Consider the following 20,499-nt stretch of genomic DNA (forward strand, 5'->3'; position numbering starts at 1 on the left):
GCCGCTGTTTTTTTCTTTGTTAAGAAAAAAGATGGTTCTTTAAGACCTTGTCTGGATTTCAGGGAGCTGAACAGTATCACTATTCGTGACCCTTATCCGCTTCCTCTGATCCCGGACTTATTTAACCAGGTTGTTGGGGCTAAAGTCTTTTCCAAATTAGATTTAAGAGGGGCATACAACCTGGTCAGGGTCAGAGAAGGGGACGAATGGAAGACGGCCTTCAATACCCCTGAGGGCCATTTTGAAAACTTGGTTATGCCTTTTGGTTTGATGAATGCCCCAGCCGTTTTTCAGCATTTCGTGAACAACATTTTTTATCATTTGATGGGAAAATTTGTATTGGTGTATTTGGATGACATTTTGATTTTTTCTCCCGATTTCAAAACTCATAAGGAACATTTACGTCAGGTCTTGCTCATTCTGCGGGAGAATAAATTATATGCGAAACTGGAAAAATGTGTGTTTGCGGTTCCAGAAAATCAATTTCTGGGGTTTCTTCTCTCCGCTTCTGGTTTTCGCATGGACCCCGAGAAGGTCCGCGCTGTGCTTGAGTGGGAGCTTCCTGAGAATCAAAAGGCGCTGATGCGTTTTTTGGGCTTTGCCAATTATTACAGGAAGTTCATTTTGAATTATTCTTCTATTGTTAAACCACTCACTGATATGACCAGAAAGGGGGTAGATTTTTCTTCTTGGTCAGTAGAGGCGCGTAAGGCTTTTTCTGATATCAAGGAGAGTTTTGCTTCCGCTCCCATCTTGGTGCAACCTGATGTTTCGTTACCCTTCATAGTTGAGGTTGATGCTTCTGAGGTGGGTGTGGGGGCGGTCTTGTCTCAGGGTTCCTCTCCTGCCAAATGGCGACCGTGTGCCTTTTTCTCAAGAAAACTCTCCTCCGCAGAGAGAAATTACGATGTGGGAGATAGGGAATTGTTGGCCATCAAGTTGGCTTTTGAGGAATGGCGCCATTGGCAAGAGGGAGCCAGACACCCTATTACCGTATTTACTGACCATAAAAATCTGGCCTACTTGGAGTCAGCCAAGCGTCTGAACCCGAGACAGGCCAGATGGTCGTTGTTCTTTTCTAGGTTTAATTTTGTTGTCACGTTCCGCCCTGGAGTTAAGAATGTGAAGGCAGATGCCCTGTCACGTTGTTTTCCGGGAGGCGGGAATTTTGAAGACCCGGGTCCCATTTTGGCTGAAGGTGTGGTGGTCTCTGCTCTTTTTCCTGAATTGGAGGCAGAGGTGCAGGCAGCCCAGTCAGAGGCTCCTGATCTTTGTCCTCCTGGGAGGTTGTTTGTGCCTCTCGCTTTAAGACACAAGATTTTTAAAGAACACCACGATACGGTCCTTGCTGGGCACCCGGGGGTAAGAGCCACACTGGATCTCATCGCTCGGAGATTCTGGTGGCCTGCGCTTCGTAAGTCGGTTGAGGGTTTTGTGGCAGCCTGCGAGACTTGCGCTCGTGCCAAAGTCCCTCATTCACGGCCATCAGGTCCTCTCCTTCCCTTACCCATTCCTTCCCGTCCTTGGACACATCTGTCCATGGACTTCATAACGGACCTGCCTCGTTCCTCGGGGAAGACTGTGATTCTGGTGGTGGTGGACCGTTTTAGCAAAATGGTGCATTTCATCCCTTTTCCTGGTTTGCCCAATGCTAAGACGCTGGCGCAGGCATTTGTTGATCACATTGTCAAATTGCACGGTATTCCTTCAGACATAGTCTCTGATAGGGGCACGCAGTTTGTTTCCAGATTCTGGAAGGCTTTCTGTTCTCGCTTGGGGGTTCGGTTGTCATTCTCTTCTGCTTTCCACCCGCAGTCGAATGGCCAGACAGAGCGCGTCAATCAGAATCTGGAGACATATCTGCGTTGTTTTGTGGCGGAGAATCAAGAGGATTGGTGTTCTTTTTTGTCCCTTGCTGAGTTTGCTTTAAATAACCGTCGTCAGGAGTCCTCTGATAAGTCACCATTTTTTGGTGCATATGGGTTTCATCCACAGTTTGGGACTTTCTCGGGAGAGGGGTCTTCTGGTTTACCTGATGAGGACAGATTCTCCTCGTCTTTGTCATCTATTTGGCAAAAGATTCAAGATAATCTAAAGAGCATGAGTGAGAGATATAAGCGTGTGGCTGATAAGAGATGTGTGCTTGGTCCGGACCTGAATGTTGGTGATCTGGTGTGGTTGTCTACCAAGAATATCAAATTGAAGGTTCCCTCCTGGAAGTTGGGTCCTAGGTTTATTGGGCCTTACAAAATCCTGTCTGTCATCAATCCTGTTGCATACCGTCTTGATCTTCCTCAGACTTGGAAGATCCATAATTTTTTTCATAAGTCCTTATTGAAACCTTATGTTCAACCCATTGTACCCTCGCCTTTGCCTCCTCCTCCGATTATGGTTGATGGGAATCTTGAATTTCAGGTCTCTGGGATTGTGGATTCTCGTCTTGTCCGTGGTTCTCTTCAGTACCTTGTTCACTGGGAGGGGTATGGTCCTGAGGAGAGGATGTGGATCCCAGTGACGGACATTAAAGCCTCTCGTCTCATCAGGGCTTTCCATAGGTCCCATCCTGAGAAGGTGGGTTCTGAGTGTCCGGAGTCCACTCGTAGAGGGAGGGGTACTGTCACAACCAGACAGCTGAGAAGCTCTGACAGAGGCCTTTCAGAACCTCCCCCTTGAGTTTCTGTGTTGTGGTATTCAGCTCCTCCTCTCGTTAGTCTCTCTCAGCTGTCATGTGTTGGACTAATTGCTTCCCTTTAAATTCTTCCCCAGAAGGCTTTTCTGGGCGACTTATATTTCTTCCTGGAGTATGTGTGCATGCCCATCTGGTTCTCCTCTCCTCTACAAAGTTAAGTGTTATAATGTTATCTGTTATTTTCTGTTTGCTGGATCCCAGGTGACCCTGACTCCCTCCTTGTCTGGTGTAGGGAGCCGGTGGTCGTGTCCCCTCACTATTGTAGGGTGCTCAGGGCTTTATAGTCAAGGTACGTGGATATGCATACCTCCACCATTCGGATCTATGCATAGGCTGAGCAGCCAGGGAAAGTGCCAGGTCTTCTACAGGGGTCTCCCTTTCGTTCCTTAGCTTTTGGATCCAGCGAGTCATTTATGCATGTTGTTTTGCCTTGTTACCTGTACACATTCCGTGACACATATACACATAATAATCCTCACCCTCCCCTACCCTCTCTGTATGCCAGCGCCGGTATTATATACATATACATATAGCTATTAGCCACCTATTAAAGGTGAGAACAGGTTGGACACTCACCCCAATACTAGGCAGCGGCAAACAAGGTGAAAGACATCAGCCTCAGAGATATATCTAACGGCAGCGCAAGTGTCTCTGTTTATCATAAAAAGTACCTTAGATGTATACACTTACTGGTGTGACAGATGGTTACCTCATAATATACACACAAAGATGCTGCATGCCGCATGCTAATGAGCTGATTCGAGTCCAGTGTGATTTCATTGAGTCCAGCGTATATTTAATTCAGAGCTATAGCCACTCCCCTGCCCACCTGCTGCTGATTCCTATGGAAAATAACTGTCATTCAGCAGCAGGTAGGCGGGGAGAGTCAGGAGCTCATAAATATTCAGGACTCATCATTATCAGCTGGAGCTTTTCAATACAAGATGTTGGCAGATTGACTGGGTCAATTAAAGAAAGTGACCCAGCATTTTGCTAAGGGAATCAGTCACTTATTTATGTTGCCCTTAGTTAGGACACCATAAACCTGGTGACAGGTTCCCTTTAAAGCCAAATAGTGTAAATAGAAGTCATAATTGGGGGGGAAGGGGGTAGAATCCATTTCTTGCTTTGGAGGACCCAGCATTTCATATATTTCATTGACTGCCATTTATAAGAATGTCCTCTAAGCGATACCACAATTCTCCTGTCCAGACCTTCTCCTATTGATATTAGCTGATCATCAGGGGTTTCTGAAGCTGGACCTACGTCGATCAGCTGATGCCAGGCCAGCCTCAATACAGTATGTAGGGTGCAATCTGCAAAACAAAGAGATGCATGGATGGCACATCTGCATGCCGTGCGTGTCGCTCGTGGATGTGTTTATAAATAGATCAATGCATGGATGTGTGATCCACATGTTCTATCATACAGATGGAGTAGAGATACATTCAGTATTTTGTAGGCCTCTTATCCAGAATCTCCCAGCATTCTCTGCTTGTTTAGTGTCTGCAACGGGAGTCCTAGGGTGCAGCTCAGGAGTAAAATACAGGATATAACTAGCAGAATAGTGAGCACAGCTCTGGATATGGATATAAGCGATTGTTCAGACATGCAGGTGAAATGTAATCAAATACACTACTTTAATGTAAGAACTCTTCGTCGCTGAACTTGGTTCCAACCATCGCATCCATTTAATTGCTAGTCGGTGCAAACCAGTTGCTGTAGGCCATGTCTTCATAGCGCATGAGCTCTTGCTATTAATACTTTGCCAAAATTTTGCCGATAAAAAAATAATGCTTGCAGATCGCAGATTCTCTTAATACTTCTGGTATGTCAGTGTCCATGTTGTGGGACTATGTGTGCACATCTAGTAAGTATTTTGTGGCTGCAAATATGACCTGAAGGTTTTTCAGGTTCGCCTGCCATTAAAATGAATGGACCCGCCACGAACCTGTGGTTCGCGAACATTTGATTGTGTTCGCGAACCGTCCCAGCAGATGTTCGTCCATCACTACTAGTGAAGAGTAGTAGGCAAAATGTTAGCCTTCCCCTTTAACACTCACCATTCACTTCAAATAAAGAAGGATAGTCTCAGTTTTATATTTCACCAATGACATCATTTGCAGACGTGCAGTTTTTTCTTTTCTTTGTGCATCTGTTTACTCGAGTTTAGGAGCAGTTATAGACACTCACACACTTCAACTGTATACATATATTTATTTGATTGTAATTCTAAAACAGTCACATCTTCAGCAGTAGTCATTAAGTAGGAAAGTACAATATAAATATTAATCATAGAGTAATATATTGTAATTACATGTTACCTTCCAAGATTAGCTTGTAGAAGATCTTGTAATACTGAATACATAGCTCGAGAAGAGCGGCAAATGACTCATATGATAACACATAGAAAATATGGGTTACTGCTTTTAATTAGGGCAGTGCCAGGGGTGAGTAAGAAGTGCATTCTCTTGACTTGCTGGTCTTTCACCTTTTGACTTGGTGGAAGTGAAATCTATAACTGCATTGGATATACATTAGTGTTGAGCGAATGGAACTCCACGAAGTGGAATTTGATCCAAAGTTCAGGGAAAATTTGTTTCATTGCGAAGCCGAATTTCCTCGTGCTTCGTTGTAACGAATTGATTTTACCTGAATGGCGGTTAAAAAAAATAACAAAAAACCATACTTACCTAAACTGTTTGAGTGTGAAGAGCTGGCCGCCGCCATCTTAATTGAAGATCCCGCTCAAAATCCCATGCCCAGTGACGTATGACGGCACCACGCCTGCCGACTTGGTGACATCATCTTGGGCCGCTCGAGATTTTGCACTGGATCGCCAATTAAGATGGTGGAGGACAGCTCTTCATGTTATTTTTTATTTTTTATTTTACTCTTTAAAATAATGTCAGATGTCGCAATCACCTATGAACGTGGCATCTGAGGGGTTCAATGACAGGGGACGGTGCAATCGCTGCTCCCTGTCATTGCACCCACTACTTACACAGAAATGCGCTTTATGACAAAGTAATTCATAATGAAGCAAATTTTTTTGTAAGATTCAGTGAAGATTGTTAGATGCAACCCTACCAAAATAACTGTGGAGCAAAAGACTGTTCAGCAAGCGGGGTCAAAACCTGGAGAGACAGATAGTGAAAACACATTTGATGCAGGGTTAATCCAGAAAAAAGCAACAGTAAGTGAGTGGTTAATACAGGAAGCCACAGTCAAATTACCAGACGTTCCAATGCAGTAGTACTGAGTAGAACAAACACAGGAGCCATGAGAAACAAAATCACAGGCAATTGCAATCGCTGAGTTAAAGGCTCAAATCCTCCATCCAGCTCTGGGATGGGACTTTTAGAAACCTGAATGGCTTGGCTTCTAACCTCACTAACTGTATGACTGACGGCATGGCAATCCTCCCCGCAGAGCCTGACATCTGGCCTGATTGCTATCTTATATTACTATGGTGCCTGGTGTCTACCACTAGCTCTCCCCCCATTTGGAGACCATAACTTATCACTGCAGTCTATTTCTTTTGGCTGAATGAAGAAGGTGGATCTCAGAATCATCTCTTATGTTGGGCACGAGAAACCTCTAGTCTGGAGCTTAATAAGCACTGTCTGAGCAAAAGTAGTTTAGAACAATAAATGGGTGTCACTTGGTAAAATTGACATACTTCATGGGAATACATTCAATTCAATTCTCTTCATAGAAAAACATTTCGGTGAAATTTACTAGTAGCCTTTCAGGGCCTGGCTTGGACTTTCCTTGGCCAAGTTATTGTTATAAACATAGAGTATATCTGTAATTCTGTAACTCTTCTCAATATTAAACTGATGCAAAAACTAGTGGAAGAAGGTGAAGGATAATTAGACTTTGCTTGATTCAGCCATGCTGTGTTTGGTCAACTATCTCATATTTACCATTGTATAACCTACCATATATTTAAGCTCACGTGTATGAAGTAGTTCATGTTGGCATATTCCCATATTTGTATTAATTAGGTGTCTTGTAAATCCTCTCCTGAGCCAAGCGCCAAGAAGTAATTATCTTGTTCCTGTATCTTCAGGCATCTACACTGTATTTCTACATTTGCCTGCATTTGCCTGATGGGACCACGAAGAAATATTATTGTGAGAAACAGAAGATCACAACCCTTTTAGTGTGGCTCTGACAACCAGCCAACATCTGACAGGTTGCCATCCAGTAAGGGACAGTGGAGGATATATGCCAGGAAATACTAGGTAAGTGCCTGTGATTGTGTATTGTGTCCTGGCTCCCTTGTGTATTTTTGTGCTTTACTGATGACCCTGACAACAGTGATGTGTTTTTATGCTTTCTTCCTAAACTCTGTATCTGCTTGTTAACCCTCTGCATACTAAACTCGGCTTGTGCAACTAATAGCCCTTAGTCTTCTAATTTGACTATCTTTGTACCCTTCTGTTTTGAACTTCAGCTTGTTTTACTTCTAACCTCTCGTCTGCTGATTTGACTGTATTCTTTCCTTCCTGGTTTTAATTTTGACTTGTTTACTTATTCTCTCTGCTTTCTGTCACTTTACTCTGCAGACACAACTTGGGTCCCTAACAATGAAATCCATCCTGTTTTGCAGCAGACTCTGGTGAATACTAAGGAGTAGCCTAAGTCTTCTTCTACATGAGCGATACAGATTGTGTCAGGTTCTGTTCAGGAAAAAACTGATGGATTTGCACGCACGTTCAATCAGTTGTGTCTGCGATTGTATCCAGTGTTTGCGTTTTTTCCTTCCAGATGTTATTCAGATTGAATGCGTTTTTCACGCCCATGGAAAAAAATTGTAGAATAACAATCTACTGTACATCTTCTAGCAAAAATCTGTGAAAAACCTATTGCTTCTGGATGCCTTCTGTTTTTCACACAAGACTCATTCTCTTATAAGGAGTCAGAGCTGCATGAAAAACTTACAATATAGAACATGCTGCGATTTTTTCAGAACGCAGTGATGATCAGTAATAAATACTGTAATGCTCATGTGCACAGACCCATTGATATAAGTAGGTAAGGATTCAGTCTAGATCCTATGTGTTCATCCGGACAGAAAACTTGCTTGTGCGAAAGAGCGCAAAGGCCTGTATCAGATTATCAGACAGATTTTCTGACCAATTATTGATCAGATGGCCTATTACACACACAGATCTTCTGTTAGACACACCAACTATTGGTCTGATTGGACAGATATTGGTCAGATAATCTTTTGGTGTAATACAGGCCTTGGTCTAAGCTAACCGGATTGGTGTCTGATGACAGATAGCTGCTTTGAGTTTGTTGGCTATTGTTCTGGCCAGTGGTCGCTAGTTCATTACTTACATAATCACAGTCACAAATATTTTCTCCATTACGGAACAGATTTGAATGCTGGTTGAGGAAACGTAGGGATTGACACAGTTGGTCCAAGAACTTGCTTAAAGGGCTCAAGGTGTCACTCCTATGAACTTGCCTGCCCCAGTAGAACCTAATGTAAATCTTCCTGATATTTTTTCTGGAAATAAAAAATCCTTTGTTACTTTATGGGAATGCTGCAAATTATATTTTTGTCTAAAAGTGGATATAGACTGAGCAATTCTGCAGCCTTCCCGACAGTCGGCTGCTCGTTCACTGGAGGAGACACATTTACATGCAGTTTACCTTTACTGTATGAGGACAAGGAAACACTATTGTGATCTCTCGTCCTCATATAGATTCATGGTTTCTGAGCAGCAGATCGCTGTTTAGCAGACATTATCTGCTGCTCAGAAACTATGACCGGTGGTGCCTGCATGAACGACCGGATAAGCTGATGAATGAGCACAATGGCACATTTACACAGGCAGATTGTCAGTAATGACCATTCGCAGGAACGGTTGTTCCCGATAATCTGGACTATTGTTGGCTCGTAAATGCAGAAAGTTGGGGCTCATGTCTCTTCTGCAGGGAGATCTGCAAGCCTGGGCCTTCTCCTCGAACCCTTTTGCTCCTGAACTTTCATCTGTAGAAACATTTTTTGCAGCTTTAGGACTTTCCAGATCAGATTGATGTCGCTGAAAATAGTCTCCACACCCTTCGTCAGGATCATCACCCTGTCGAGAAGTTTTGTTCTGACTTTAGAAGATGGTCAGTAGCCAAGAACCCTGCTTCCATTTTTGCCAAGGTCTATTGAAGATACTAAATATCTTCTGGTAAATTGTTTACAACCCATGTCCTTTGAGGAGGTCATGACTTTAACCATCTAACTTGGCTGACATCTAAGAGAGTTCAAGAAGCCGGTATTCCATTGTCTTTTACTTAGTCTAAACCTAAGACCACTCCTGAGTTATCTGAGGAACCCATGTATTTGCAAACCACCTTGTCTTTCCAGGTTCAGAGAGTTTTTTAGGGACAATGGGGACTGTGCCTCTATAGACTCAAGAACTGCACCAAAATCATATGATGTTAAACTCCAGAACCTAGGTGATTCTTAGGAAGAGCAACTACAAGGGTGGGTATTTCCAATTTATTGTAAGAGACTTCTTCTGCCTGTTAATATTCCATATGTTATCTATTATCTTATGTCATCTATTTATTGTGGGTCTGCAGATGATCTACCAAGAACGCCATGGTGGCGATAAGTGGGCCATAATCCCTTCGGCCACGACTGCATTGGTTGGAGGAGAGCACTTTTTGTTCCACTCAGAACATACTCTTGGCTTGGGGCCTCCTGTCTGGCGGGGGCTGGGTTGCCTTTCATGGTTAATGGTTGGCAGGGTGCAAGGCAGGAGGGCAGGTTTTGGGGGGCAGAGGATGATGGAGGCAATGACCCAACTAGCAGGCTATAACAAACAAAAGTCTCTTTACTGATGATGATGGTTGGCACAGTGTAAATGTAAGCACAGTTCTGACATATATAACAAAGCAGAGTATATGGGTAGGCAGTAGGATAATCGTCTCTTGGTCTTTTTCTATATATATTGTGAGGGGTTATGCCCGGGATCGCATTCGCCGGGGTAAAAAGGACACTTGTCTGTTTCATCCAATTCAGATCAAACAGCGAGGAATAAGCTGACTTGTAGCCAGGTTTATTGATAAGGTTGCAAATAAAATAACAAAACAGCAAAAGAAAACCTTGCCTGTCCGGCACTTACTATACATAAGACATCCCTGTCTACCTGCTGGAGGGCTTCTCCCTCTCAGCTCACAAATCAAGACTTTCAGCAACCTTTTAGTGACGTTTGGCTCACACACCCCAGGCAGAGAGAGACTGACTGACCTCCTGGCTCTGTTATATCCCCACCCTCAGTGCTGCTTCATCAATCATCTCATATGTGGGAGTCTTCCACCTGCTACTTCACATAGGAGAGGAATCTTAGGGAAATATACCTCCATTCCACTACCAATCCTGCATTGGTGTCACATGGTGTCACACCCCCATCCCCCCCCCCCCCCCCGCTCAGGCAAGTGGGACTTAGCAACTGAAACCAACAGATGGTGCGGCACCAAACAGATGCTATGTGTAGGGGTGACAGAGAGGTACAGTAGAATGCGATACAGTTTGGGCAATCCTGGTCAAAATTACTATTACTGAGTGTGAACAGTTAAGCAAGTTAAAGATGAAATGATCTCCTAAAGGCATAACGTTAAAGATGAAACACTCTTTTAAGCAACATCAGTGTATTATTTTGGTTTTGTACAATTTTAGGGTCCATTCACACATCCGTTCTGTATTGCGGATCTGCAATACGCCAGGCCGGCACCCCCAACAGAACTGCCTATTCTTGTCCGCAATTGCGGGGCCGCGGCCTTCAAATGCAGATGCACACAGCACACTGAATGGGTACGGAACGGATGCGGACCCATTTGCGGAAGTGTGAATGGACCCTTAGAGTGAAAAAGGAAAGGACTACCTTGCAAAAGTGTGGGAACCCAAAGAGATTTCAGCACTCAGATAACTGTGAACGAGGTCTCAGACCTTAAATAGCCTCTTAGGGTTAAGGTATGTTCAGGATCATCGGAAAGGCCAGGTGATGAAAATTTCTAAACTTTATAAATACCCATAATAATAGAACTCTTTGGCCACAATAAGCAACGGTATATTTGGAGAAAAAAGAGCACATAATTTCTCGAAAAGAACACAGATAACTTCACGGGTGGAGGGAAGAACGGATTAAAAGAAATTTCAGCAAATTCTAGACACCAACTGTAAAAAAAGCTGAAGTCGAAAGGAGAATGGCTTCTACAAATGGACAATGATCCTAAACGTACCTCAAAATCCACAATAGACTAACTCAAAAGGCACAAGCTGAAGGTTTTTCCATTGCCCTCATCTGAACATTGATGGCAAAACAGCAGTACATGCAAGACAGCCCAGGAATCTCACAGAACTGGGATTTTTTGTAAGGAAGAATGGATGAAAATCCCTCGAACAAGAACTGAAAGATTCCTGACTGACTACAAAACCGTTTACAAGCTGTGATACTTGTCAAAGGGGGTGCTACTAGGTACTAACCATGCAGGTTGCTCAAAGTATTGTTTTGGGCCCTTTTTCTTTTTTGTTATTTTGAACATATAAAGCATGGAATGAGTACTTCCAAGACGAAGTGCAGTGCAATTAAGATGAAGCGGTGCTCGCACGGAGAGCCGCCTTCTCTTCCAACAGCTGATCGCCAGGGCTGCCAGGTGTCGGATCCCCGCCGATTAGATATTGATAACCTTTCCTAAGGGCCAGTCAATAATATTAACGTCTAGACAACACCTTTAACTGTTCATAGTAACAGTCATTTTGACCAGGGGGGCCCACACTTTTGCTTGCCACTGTACGGAATATGACGGGATATATCTTGCATCATCCATTATAATACACATTGCGTATATTGGTGCATAATAAGAAAGTCTAGTAATAATCAGTGTACATCAGATCAATGAACGAGTCTGCAGTGATGTAGGCTTGTACATTGTATATCACATTAATATGGTAATATCATATAACTAGTGCAACACCCTGTACTCTTCCGGGTCTGTGCTTCTTCTGCAATGAGGTCAGTGCTCGGCTTTGCAAAATAAATGTTGCAATAGGTACATTTCTTAACATAGATTTAAAGGGTTGGTCTAGTTTAGGCTGGTCAAGTCCTTCTCATGTCTTCATTTTGGTAGAAAATGGTCTAAATGTAATATGGCTAGGAAGCTCTCTTACATTTAGAAGTGGCAGAGGCTCATGCACACAAATGTATTTTCTTTCCGTGTCCGTTCTGTTATTTTGGGGGGACCGTATGCGGAACCATTTATTTCAATGGGTCAGCAAAAAAAATGAAGTTACTCCGTGTGCATTCCATTTCCTTTTGTCCATTATTGTCTGCATTACGGACAAGGAAAGGACTGTTGTATTTGGGGCCGCAAAATACGGAATGCACACAGACGCCATTCGTAATTTTTTCGGATCGTTGTTTTGCGGGCTGCAAAATACATATGGTCGTGTGCATGAGCCCTTACTCTGGCGAATCCACCTCTAGTGCAGGGCTTTATTAAGACCGGTGTCTTAAACGTCGGTCTTAATTTTTTGTTACTATGTGTCCTTATGGAAAGCGCCTAATCACCGCGAGGAGTCTTATATGCCAGACAACCCTCCTCTGGAATTCTGGGAAGAGAGTATGCAAATGAGCTCTTATCAATATCTTACTCCACCAGATGTAAGGGAGCTATCCCATAAGTCAATGTGCGACCTTTTAAACAGGCATTGGGGCATAAACATTGACTTATAGGACAGCTGCCTTACATCTGGTGACATCAGAGGCGGAGCTTGCTAAGAGCTCATTATTTACATACCCTCTTCCCAAAAAAGCGTTATATTTTTATTTAAAAATTGCTTCTTCATTTTCCAGAACAATATACTGTATATTTTATGGAAAATAACACTAAGGGCCCTTTCACACCTGCGTTCTTGTCTTCCGGCATAGAGTTCCGTCGTCGGGGCTCTATGCCGGAAGAATCCTGATCAGTTTTATTCTAATGCATTCTGAATGGAGTGAAATCTGTTCAGGATGCATCAGGATGTCTTCAGTTCCAGAGCGGAACGTTTTTTTGGCTGGAGAAAATACCGCAGCATGCTGCGCTTTTTGCTCCGGCCAAAAATCCTGAAGACTTGCCGCAAGGCCGGATCCGGAATTAATGCCCATTGAAAGGCATTGATCCGGATCCGGCCTTAAGCTAAACGTCGTTTCGGCGCATTGCTGGATCCGACGTTTAGCTTTTTCTGAATGGTTACCATGGCTGCCGGGACGCTAAAGTCCTGGCAGCCATGGTAAAGTGTAGCGGGTAGCGGGGGAGCAGCATACTTACCGTCCGTGCGGCTCCCGGGGCGCTCCAGAGTGACGTCAGGGCGCCCCAGGCGCATGGATGACGTGATCGCATGGATGACATGGGGCGCTCTGACGTCACTCTGGAGCGCCCCGGGAGCCGCACAGACTGTAAGTATACCGCTCCCCCGCTCCCCACTCCTACTATGGCAACCAGGACTTTAATAGCGCCCTGGCTGCCATAGTAACACTGAAAGCATTTTGAAGACGGATCCGTCTTCAAATGCTTTCAGTACACTTGCGTTTTTCCAGATCCGGCGTGTAATTCCGGCAAGTGGAGTACACGCCGGATCCGGACAACGCAAGTGAGAAAGAGGCCTAATCCTGTCTCTACTGCACTCTACAATGTGATTTGTAGAATTTTCTGCTCTTCATCTGTCTACTGGTACTGTATCTATTATACATGACTGTGCTTACACTTTGTATTATTGTATTAATTTTCTATTTGTATGAATAAAATTATTTGTTTTGCAACAAGGGATAATTTTTGGACCTTTTGTTAGAAACAAACCCTAGCTTCTTCCGTTACCTCTGCGAGTGCATAATTACCGGCATAAATCTGCCCCCAATAACATAACAAATAGAAAAGTACAGTGTGTTATTAACCCCTTGAGCAGACTGTTTTGGGCCTTAGTGAACAAGCAATTTTTTTATCATCGCATTCCAAGAGTTATAACTTTTTTTTACTTTTCCATCGATGTAGCCATATAATGGATTGTTTTTTGCGGTTTGTTTTTTTTAAACCGGCTTTCTGGGATTACTATTTTTTTTATTTATTTTTTTTTTGTTTTTTTTAATTCTTTATTGAAAAATGTGCTGACATTACATGAGATGGTAAATAACATGTTACAGAAAAGTTACTTTCTTCTCAGATACAATATAGGTATGACAATACATAAATGGATCTACATCAATACTCTAATGACATTCCTAACGTGATACTCTTAGAAAGGTCTATACTGATAGGAAAAATGTACCCATTCTTCATTTTGGCTACAACTTCGGATATGGAATATGAGGCTTCTGTAGAATTAGAAATTTCGGAAAGAGGACCAAAGTGCCCATGTACGTTTAAAAGTGTCATGTTTGTTATTGTCCCAAGAGGCTAATTCCTCAAATCTGTATAGTTGGTCTATTTTGGATGTCCACTGGGATATGGATGGGGTGTCTCCTGAAAGCCAGTACTTGGGAATTAGTAGTCGCGCTGCATCGAGGAGATGGTTGAACAATGAGGGAAGGTTTTCCTTAGTAGTGGAATTGTATATACCTAAAAGAGCTAATTGGGGCATTATCTTAACTTTAGAGTGGCATATCTTATTACTTTCTTCAAATATTTTTGACCACCATTCTTTGATTATTGGACAAGTCCACCAAATGTGAAAATATGAGCCTTTTTCCTTGCAACATCTCCAGCACACATCACTTTTACCTGCTGCATATCTTTTGGTCACATCTGGGGTTTTGTACCATCTTGTAAGAATTTTGTAAGCGTTTTCTTGTATCCGTATACATCTTGATGCTCTGTGGGGTCTCAATAGAATTTTGGACACTCTTTCTTGAGGGAAGACAGAGTCTAGGTCTGTTTCCCATTGCTTAATGAATGCAGGTTTTGGCATCATAGTAGGAGTAGAAAGTTTTTTGTAAATTAAAGATATTAATTTTTGTCTCGGGCTCGCACTTGTTAATAGTTCTTCTAACCAAATTAAAGGGCGTTTCAAAGAGCTCTATGCAATATTTTTGGTAATAAAAGATCGAAGGAAGGACAAGAAGGGAAGTATCACGATCGGCGTGACTATCACATACGTGACACAGAGGGAGGGAAAGAGGAAGGCCCTGCCCAAGTGAGAGGGAAGGTGGTGACCCCTGACTCACCTTGCGGCTGGCACCTGGCTGCCCTGACGTCCCTAGACGGGTTCCTCACCCGTACGCCGATCACGTGCCTAAAACCCTGGCTTTCCCTAAGATGAGCCCTAGATAGTGAACAGGGCGGTGGGAACACTAGTCTGCACCACTAGCTCTAAAGGAAAACACCAAGGGGAGGACAGGCAATACAGACTAAACATATAATCCCAGGTGGGCGACAACAGGAGACAACAAAAAGCCCAACAGGGATCCGGAGGGTAGCACTCTGGAACAACAACCAGGATTCACAGCTCCAGTGGGTCAGTATAGATGTCCAGGCAGGAAGCTCTATAACTGGCAACTAGAGAAGTGTGAGAGGAGAATATAAGGAGGTTGGGAGTGGCAGACAAGAAACAGCTGAGGAGGAGAAGCTACGGATCCCTGAGTGAGACAAAAAGGATTGCAAGGCAAACACAGAAAACAATCACTAAGAAACAACGTGATCTTTAGACATAGAGCGCGCAGCCACCCGCTGCGACTTCCTGACCCCGGGTATAACGGAGTCAGACGTGGCTCTTGACACCCTCGTGACAGGAAGTGAGAATTTACATTCCGGAAATACCTGAGATATACGCTTAGATTCTAATAGTGTCCCACTATCGTCAAACAGAGATAGTATTGGGTAGGTTGAATTTCTCACCGAGTTGGGAAGGCTGCTAATAAGAGCTTTGGGAGCAAATGTTATTATATCCCTAGTCTGAAGCAGAGGAGATGGTAAAGGTAAGGCATGTTCCGTAGTTTGAAACCATTCCCAGGCTTTCAGAGTAGCTTTGGTTATTGGGTTAGGATTATTATTTGTATATTTGGATATAACATTTCCCATCAACAGACCTCTAAATTTGATCTCGAGTTGTGACTGTTCTATGTTAACCCATAGCTCGTTTGCTGGTCCCTCAAACCATCCTACTACTCTGGCTAATAGTACTGCTTTGTTATAAAGCATCGGATTAGGCATTCCTATTCCCCCATAAGCCTTGGGTTTATTAAGAGTGTGTAAAGCTATCCTAGCTCTTTTCCCGGCCCATATGAATGATCTAATCATTTGGTTCAGCTTAATATAGAATGTGTTAGGCACTGGGATTGGTAATACCTGTTGTAGATATGTCAGTTTAGGGATTATTAATGAAGTTACCATGTTCTTTCTACCAAACCAGGATAAAATATGTTTATTGAGGGAGGTCAATTGTTCTTTTAATGAATTCAAAAGCGGGGTGTAATTTAGATTGAATAGTGCACCTGGATCTGAACTTATTTTAATACCTAAATAAGTAATGTGTGGGGTATCCCAATTGAAGGGAGATTTAGATCTAAGCTCCTTGGATAAGTGAGTTAGGGAATCCTACATTTAATATATGGGATTTGACTCATATTAATTTAAAATTTGAAATTTTGCCGAAATGTTCTAGTATGCGATAAATATGTGGTAACGCTGTTTTAGGATTTGTGACCATAATGAGAAGATCATCTGCGAAGGCTGCAGTTTTGTGTTCCAATCACCCTACACATACACCCTGGATCCCCCTCTCACTCCTAATAGCCTGTAATCAGAGTTTCCATCACTAAAACAAATAGTAGGGGAGAGAGGGGACATCCCTGCCCTGTCCCATTACTAATTACTAGGGAACTGGAGAGAGAGTTGTTAACAATAACCGACGCTGATGCATTGGAGTAAAGGGAAAATACTGCTTTGATAAATAGGTCTGGAATACCAAAGGTATGTAACACATTTTTCATATATTCCCATTTAACTCTGTCGAATGCCTTCTCAGCATCTGTGCTGAGAAGGATCATCGGACGATTGTGCCTTTTTGCAAAGTATATGCAGTTAAGAACTCTAGATGTATTCTGATTACCCTCTCTGCCCTTCACAAAGCCTACCTGATCTTTTTGGATCAATGTAGGTAAGTAATACTGAGAGACGCTGTCGCCAGCATTTTCGCTAGAATTTTTAGATCCAAATTTAGCAGGGAAATTGGGCGATAATTCGCACAATTCGAAGCTGTCTTTCCCCTCTTTGGGAATCAAGGATATATGAGCTACGGGTCATATCCACTGACATCGGGACACCCAATAGTGAATTATTGCAAACGTCGAGTAAATAGGGGCCTAAAGTACTTGAATAGTGATCTGTAGTATGAGGCTGGAAGACCAGTCAGGGCCTGGACATTTGCCTCTAGGGAGTTGTTTAATGATGTCTTCTAGCTCTTTCAAGGTAAAGGGTGTTTTTAGTGTTGAGGCTTGTGTTTCAGAGAGGGCAGGGAGAGATAATGAATCTAAGAAAGCAGACATAGTTTCAGATGATCGGATTCCCATTTGAGTAATGGGTTCAGATTCTTTCAGGTTGTATAATGAATGGTAGAACTCTCTGAATTTTGTGGCTATAGACGAGGTGGTAAAGGCTATATTTCCATCTGCTGATTTAATTTTATGTATATAGTTAAGTGCTTGCCACTTTTTGATACGTTGCATCATGAATTTTGACGCTCTATCTCCATGTGCATAGTATCTAAATTGAGCTTGGACATAGTGCTTAGCTGAGGCTGTGTTTAATAATTTTTTTAGGGCTTCACGTGCATCATTTAAATCTTTATAGTGGTCTATTGACAAGGACTGTTTGTGTAGGGATTCTAATTGTTGAATCCTTGTGAGTAAATTATCTATCTGAAGTTTTCTAGCTTTTTTAATCCTAGCTCCCATGGATATAAAGTGGCCTCTCATGTATGCTTTATGAGCATCCCAGAGCACTTGGTGAGAGGATACTGAGCCACAGTTCAGAGAAAATAATTCTTCCAGTGTTTTTTGAGTGAGTGAAAGTTGATCTCCGGATGAGATCAGTTGTTCATTTAATCTCCATCTAAAAGGCGAGAATCTGCTATGGGCAAGTCAAGAGTGAAAAACACAGGGGCATGATCTGACAGATGCATCAAGCCAATACTGGCCAGGTTACAATATTGGAGGTATTCTTTGATATAAACAAATAATCAATTCTGTGGTAAGATCCATGTGCTGGTGAGAAGAAGGAGTAATCCCTATCTTTTGGATTAAAGAGTCTCCAGACATCACAAACAGACCAACTTTGTAGGTATCTCTTGAGATATCTGCGAGCCTTAATTGAAATAGCTGATCTTTCAGAAGTGGAGTCTATCTCTGGTTCAAGAGTGATGTTGATATCTCCCCCCAAAACCACTATACCTTCTCTAAATGGTTCTAACTTGTTAAGAGTTTCTGTAATCCAAGCAACTTGGCCAGTGTTAGGAACATACAGGTTGATAAAGGTGTATATCTGGTTAGCTATGGTACCTTTAAGCATAATATATCTTCCTTCAGCATCCTGAGTATGATTCATATACGAAAAAGGGACGTCTTTTTTTATACCTATGCTAACGCCTTTGGAGGCTGAAGATCCCGCTCCGCAATGGTACCAGTTAGAGAAAAATGAGTTTGAAAGGTTAGGGTATTTATTGAATTTAAAGTGAGTTTCTTGAAGGAAGATGATTGAACATTTTTCTTTTCTCAAGTAAGAAAAGATTTGGCTACGTTTAGATGGGGAGTTGAAACCCTTCACATTGAAGGATGCCATGCGAATGTTAGACATATCTCAATGTGAAGGGTAAAATTATGAAATGATCTAATGAAAAAGAGCAGGATAAAATAGTGTATTGTTGTACCGTAGAGCACTCAGCCTCCCCGGGTGAAGCATCAAGACATCTTTGAGGTCCATAGAGGATTTGTAGATCACAGTTAGATATCAAAGTATCTGAGAGTAAGACAGCAACGATCAAAAAAAGTAAAAACATAAAGTAGAACATAACAGTAAAAAGAACAGAGCATTCCTTGGTGAGGTAGAGCGTTAAAGCTCTATTAACTAGGTAAGGGGGAAACAGTCTGGTTTCAAGACCTATCCCTCTAGAAATCATCTTATACTAGACAATAATTTGGTCAAAAGCCAATTCTAGCTATTCCTACAATCCTATAAAAGCGGGCGTTGTAGGAGGTATGACGTAGTCTGAGACATACATTCTGAGATAACACCCTCCGGTCAGTGCAGGGGAATGATCTGTCTCCACTATCTCAAAAGGTCGCATGCGAATGTATATCTAAGCCTGCATCATTATGTTATCGCATGACTGAGCTAGCAGAGTGCGATGATTCCCCATGTGAACTTTACTTATACGAACTAATGCTATGCGAATCTGCATGGCGCCTATTATGAAGAAAGGTTAGGAAATCGGGTACATTAGCAAGAACAATAACATATGACTATTTTCTTCATTTGCGCAAGAAGAAAACTGCCATAAATCATACAATTTTCCACTTCATAGATATCCAATGTGTTAATATAATAATATTCTTAATGACATTCGCAGCTATGGAGGTATAGGAATTATTCGTATGCGCTAATGCCAAAGTAAACGTGATGGTATCTGCTAACATAGATATAAGTAGCGTAAGCTTATGTTCTGTTCCAACAGCGGAAACAATGACCGTTTTCAAAATTTGCGCAAGTAGAGTCATTAACAGTTCCTGCAATTTTTTCATTCCACATAAGTCTTATGTGCTAATGCCTTGACAATCGTAATGGCATCCGCTTATCTAAAAGTTCTTATGTTAGGCTAGTTTCCTGTTACGCAAATATAAATATAGCTCTTTGACTTGCGATTATGCAGTAAGCTTATTTATATAGGGAAAAATGAGAAACAGTATATATACCGGAGTGGGTTAAAAGTCTAATAAAGAAAAAGGATGCGGGTTTTAGTAAAAGTAAAATCAAATTAATGAAATCTTAGTTATCTGAATTGTCGAGGTTACAGCCGCTCAATCTTCTGGTAGTGGAAGTCTTCTTGGGGTAGAAACATTCCCTTTTCTTGCTCTATGCGGTTTCGGGGTGCGAGGGATCTCCCATGGCAAGATATTCGGAAGCTCAGGAAAGAAAGTCATCCTTTGAAGCGGGTCCCAATTTTCAATCGGAAGCGGTTGAATATCCAGTTGATGGTAAATCTTTTCCAGATCTTTGAACGAGGATATGAAGAGGCGACGTCCTTCGTGGGAAAAGGAGAGGCCAAAAGGAAATGACCATCTATACAGGGTCTTGTGAGCTCGCAGCCAGTCGGTAAGCGGTTTTAGGGCTTTGCGTTTTTTAAGCGTCGATTGCGCCAAATCCTGGAAGATGGCTATATCATTTCCTTCCCAGTTCAAGGACGGGTTGTTCCTGGCACTTGTTAGAATTGCTTCTTTTACAGGAAAGTATAAGAACTTACAGACGATGTCCCGAGGAGGCTCATTAGGTTGCGGTTTGGGCCTTAATGCTCTGTGCGCCCGTTCGATGGCTACCTCGTGAGCTGTGTCTGGGCCCAGGAGCTGTAAGCAAATCTGCATCACCGTCTCATGTATATCATTCGGGGCTACAGATTCGGGGATTCCTCTAAATCGAAGATTGTTCCTTCGTCCCCTATTCTCTTGGTCTTCTATGGCCGTGTATAGCATATTAACATGCGCATGGAGGTCCGCCATATTCAAAGACATTTCCTTCTGGTGAGTAGTGAGTTTGGATTGATTTTCTTC

Source organism: Bufo gargarizans, chromosome 2 (genome assembly GCF_014858855.1).
Source record: "Bufo gargarizans isolate SCDJY-AF-19 chromosome 2, ASM1485885v1, whole genome shotgun sequence".
Taxonomy (NCBI): domain Eukaryota; kingdom Metazoa; phylum Chordata; class Amphibia; order Anura; family Bufonidae; genus Bufo; species Bufo gargarizans.